The 4610-nt window shown below is 61.1% G+C and overlaps 1 long non-coding RNA gene across 1 annotated transcript; it reads left to right on the top strand.

The window, feature by feature from the left end:
- The first annotated feature begins 466 nt into the window (after positions 1-466).
- On the top strand, positions 467-2881 carry LOC117003381. The gene is made up of 2 exons (XR_004419506.1): positions 467-925; positions 2721-2881. It is a non-coding gene; the product is annotated as an uncharacterized LOC117003381 (long non-coding RNA).
- The last annotated feature ends 1729 nt before the right edge of the window (positions 2882-4610 follow it).

Raw genomic sequence — 4610 nt, forward strand, 5'->3', positions numbered from 1 at the left:
CCAAACCCAGCGCAGCCCGGAGCGCCTCGTTCCCGGTGTCAGGCGCTGATCCCAGGTGTCACACGGGAGGTGACAGCCCGGAGCAGGCAGGGGAGGGACAATGGGGTGACAGTCCCTGCAGCCCATCCTGCTGCCAGCCGCTCCCGGGAGCCCCGAGAGCCACGCCACACCCTCGGGAGCCTCTGGGGCACTCGGGGCTCACACACCGAGCCAGGCGTGCGCGCATTCAGCCTGGATCCTAAAATGTGCAATCCCAGAGAGGTTTGGGTTGGAAAGGACCTCGAAGGATCTCGTTCCACCCCCTGCCATGAGCAGGACACTTTGCACCGCTCCGGGTGGCTCAGAGCTCCATCCAAGGCGTGTCTGTGCACACATCCACGCACATTCTGTGGGATGGGGACGTTGGGGAAACACCCCCAGGGATTCGAACACTCAGCCCACCCCCCGCACCCCCAGCCACCCCCACCCCACACGGCTTTGGGGACAGGGAGCACCCGCGGGCTCCTGGATGCCAACACATCCCAGGGGTTTTGCCAGCTGGGAATTCTGTCGCAGCTGATGTGACCCCGGCACAGCCTGTCCGTGCATTCAGGGCAGGGCACACGGCACGGGAGGAAGGAGGAGAGCCGGGCTGCGCGGCTGGCACCGCCAAAAAGGAGGAGGATGAGGAAGGAGGCGATGCCCGGCGAGGCTGCGGTCACTGCGCAGCCAGGCTGTGACAAGGGCGCTGTGACAAGGCGGCTCGTGTCGCCGGCCGGCTCCTGAGGGCAGAGCAGAGCGCATCCCCCTCGTTATCCGCGCTCGCCGCTCTCGGGCCGCCTGCCCGCAGCTTTTCCTCCTCCCCGCTGCGCCCGCCGCTTGTCTCCCCGTAATTAAAGATCCAACGACCTTTGCCGACTGCCTGAGACGCTGGAACAAATGAACGGTAAGCGCCAGATTACAGCCCGGCTCAGCAGCCCCGCAAATCTCTTTAATGAGACATTTAGGCAGGGCCAGCGGGGTGCCCGGCTGCCGGGGTGGGCTGGCACGGCGGGGACAGCACCTCGGCCAGCCTGGCCATGGCCTGGGGACAGCGGCACCGAGGTCCTGCCGGGCCAGGATGCCTGGGGGCATCATCCCTACAGGAATCCTGGCACTCAGCCCTTGTTGGAGCGGGCACCGCGGGTCCGGCTTCTCCCACGTCCCCTTTGGCAGCCACAAGGGATGTGGGAGCAACGCTGTGAGTGGCACCAGGGACAGGGAGTGGGGACAGGGCTGGTGACACTGGGACCAGGCTCCTGTGGGGACACACAGTGGGAACAGGGCTGGTGATGCTGGGACCAGGCTCCTGTGGGGACACAGAGTGAGGACAGGGCTGGTGACACTGGGACCAGGCTCCTGTGGGGACACAGAGTGAGGACAGGGCTGGTGACACTGGGACCAGGCTCCTGCAGGGTCCCTGGCCATGGGTCTGAGGGACTCACAGCAAGCCCAGCCCAGAGAGGTTGATCCCCTCTGATTGTGACACCAAAAAGTGAAAGGCCTGAATGACTGATGGGGCCTGGCTGGCTGAATGGATGGGTGACACAGCACACGGTGTCACCACTCACATTAGCCCCAAATTAAGCTGTTTACACCAAGTTTCCCCGCACAAGGAGAAGCCAGGGAGGGCACAGGGAGCAGAAGATGGATGGTGGTGCTCAGAGGCCCAGAGAGGGATTTTTCCTGCCCTGACAGATTGTTTGGAACAGCACCTTCCTCTCCTCACCTGCAGCTTTGGACGGTGGAGGTGTGTGAGGGGACTGGGAGAGTGCCAGGACTCCATCCAAGCACACTGGGCAGGCACTGGGGCCCCTGTCCCCCTTTTGTGACCAAAGTGTCCCCAAGGTCCTCCGTGACAGGGTGCAGGTGGATCAGGAAACACAGCCACATCCCATCTGGGCTCTCACTGAGCTGCCTGGTGTCCCCAACTTATCTGCCCTGTCCCAGCATGTCCCTGCTCCAGGGGTTATTTCCAGAATCCCTGCGTGCCTCTGAGCAGGGGGATTTATCCCTGGTGTCCCTGGCTGTCCTGGGTGTCCCTGCCTCGGGACACTGATCCTTGGTGTCCCTGGTTGTCCTCATCCCTGCTGTACTGGGTGTCCCTGCCTTGGGACACTGATCCCTGGGGTCCCTCTCCACATCCCTGTGCCAGCTCTTTGTCTCCAGTGTCTGATCCACCCAGGGATTCTCTGCCCCATCCAGCTCACAGTGCCCAAGAACCTGTCCATGCCCAGCCCTGCTCCACGTCCTCTGGCCACCCCATGGCTGTGACACCTTCCCCATTCCAGCTGCCAGTTGTTGGCCCAACATTCCCAGCAAAACCAGAGGGAAGAGACCAAAACTCAGGGAATTCAGGCCAAACTCAGCCAGCACAGGGATGCCACACAAGAGAGCAGCAACGTTTTCCAACCTGGTGGTTCCAACGAGCTGACCCTAATCTCTGGTTAGCACCTGGCACCTCCCGGTGTCCCCAGCCCCGGGATGGTGGCATTTGGGACGCGTGTGACAGCCAGGCAGTGCTCAGAGCCGAGGCTGGCGGTGCCGGGGCTGCTCCCTCCTCCCGCAGAGGGCAGCGGGCAGAGGCGGGGGCCGGCAGCATCCACCTCACGCCTTTTAATAAAACATGAATTAGGTGCCAACGCGTATTAGATTCACTTCCCCGGTGACAGAAAATCAAAGGCTTCTCCCATCTTTTCTAGAGGCGCGTTCCTGATTGATCTGGAAGAAGCAGCTCAGTGCGAGGGAAGGAGTCTATACACACCGAAACAGCTCTTTAATTTCTTAATTTAATATCTGACACGTAAAGATTCTCATTAAGCCAGTCAATGAAGCCTGGAAATACAATTTTCGTGCAAACTGTCGCTATCATAACTTACACGAAACTTCAGATGGTGCCCTGTAAGCGGTGTGATTAAAACCATTCATCTTCCCTGGCAGCCGCCCGCTCCCGCAGCCCCGGGCCGGCCCCCGCCCCGTGCCCACCCCGGGGGTGCCACCACGGCCACGGGCACCCCCCGATGGTGGCTGGGGCAGGAGGAGGTGAGGGAAGGATCCTGGGCAGCTCGCAGCCTCCACAGAGCATCCCCAAAGTCTGGAATCCCCCCCAGTCGGGGCATGCGCAGGAGGGAGAGCTTCCCGAAGACGCTAATTAGGCAAATTAATTCCTATTGAGTCGCAGCTCTTCGCTGCCTTAAAAGGAGGGGGGGAAAAATAAACAAAGGAGCTACTTAGTTCAGTGCTGATTAAATCCTAAATATTGAGACGTGGATTAGAGCTGAGGCTGTTCCGTGGGAGGTGACCCCACACCAGAGCACAGAGCAAGGAGGAGCTTTGGGGTGTGCATGGAGACACGAATCCTTCTCCTCCTGCTCAATCCTCACACCTCCTGCTGCTGTCTGGGTTTGCTGGGCTCTTTCCCCCTCCATGGGCTGAGGAGGAGGATGGTGAAGCTGTGTGGGCACAGGGCAAAGCCTCAGAGTGCCCTCAGTACCTGTCAGGAGAGGGATCCAGGCAGGGATCTCACCCTCAGCAGGGCCTGAGAGGGGATTCATCATTTCCTGCTTCCCTCCCCTGATCCAGCACTGAGGAACATCTCAGCTCCAAGGGAACTCCAGGAATCTCCCAGCAGCAGGAAATCAGTTCAGGACACCAAGGTGGGATGGAAAAGCCACCCCAGGAGCTCTGCAGAGGCTGGTGGATCTGTGTCACTGCACTGGGAGCAGGGAAGCGTTGCACAGAATCCCAGAATAATTCAGGTTGGGTTGGAAGGAGCCTCAAAGTTCATCTTCCACCATCCCAGAGAGCTCCAAACCCCATCCAGCCCGGCCTTGGACACTTCTATGGATCCAGGACAACCACTGAGCATGCCCAGGCTGAGGAATTGCTGTGCCAGCAGCTGGTGTCCATCAGAGAGGAGCTGGTGATGGGACTGGGGACAGGGACTCATGGGCACCACGAGCTGTCCTGCCCTTGGCTCTCTGCCTGCACCCACGAGGGTGAGGCCCGTGGGTGTGGGTGTCACACGCTGTCCCCCCAGCCCTGCACATCTGTCACAGCTGTCCCCCCAGCCCTGCACATCCCAGCACTCCCCTGGTCCCCCAGCCAAGCTCCAGCTGCCACACCTGGAAACCAAAGGATGCTCCAGTGAGGACTGGGAAGAGCCTCGAGCCCTGGGGTGGCACTGGGGCCACCTAAAGGTGCCCAGCTCTGCTCCCCAGGATGCCAGAGCTCCATGCAGCTCTCGGGATGGGTGAGTGGGCACCAGCAGTGTCACCCAGCTCTGCCACTTTGAGTGACTTCGCCACCAACCCCTCACAACTCAAACCCTCCCTGCACAACCAGCACCCACCTCACCCCAACCTCACCACCCTGGGGTGGCTCCTGCCCCCGAGGGGCACCTTGTGGGTGGCCCAGGGGCTCTGGAGGGCTCGGTGCCAGCTCATCCTGCTGCCGGAGCCGCTCTCCTTGTCTTTCCTGCCCGTGTTATCTGCAGCCGTCGGAGCTGGCAGCTCCTGCCAGCCTGACGTCGGCGCGGCTTGCAAGCGCGCGTGGCGTGTTTGATGTCAGGATTACCGGCTGGCTGTATTGTA

Source organism: Catharus ustulatus, chromosome 15 (genome assembly GCF_009819885.2).
Source record: "Catharus ustulatus isolate bCatUst1 chromosome 15, bCatUst1.pri.v2, whole genome shotgun sequence".
NCBI classification, from domain to species: Eukaryota; Metazoa; Chordata; class Aves; order Passeriformes; family Turdidae; genus Catharus; species Catharus ustulatus.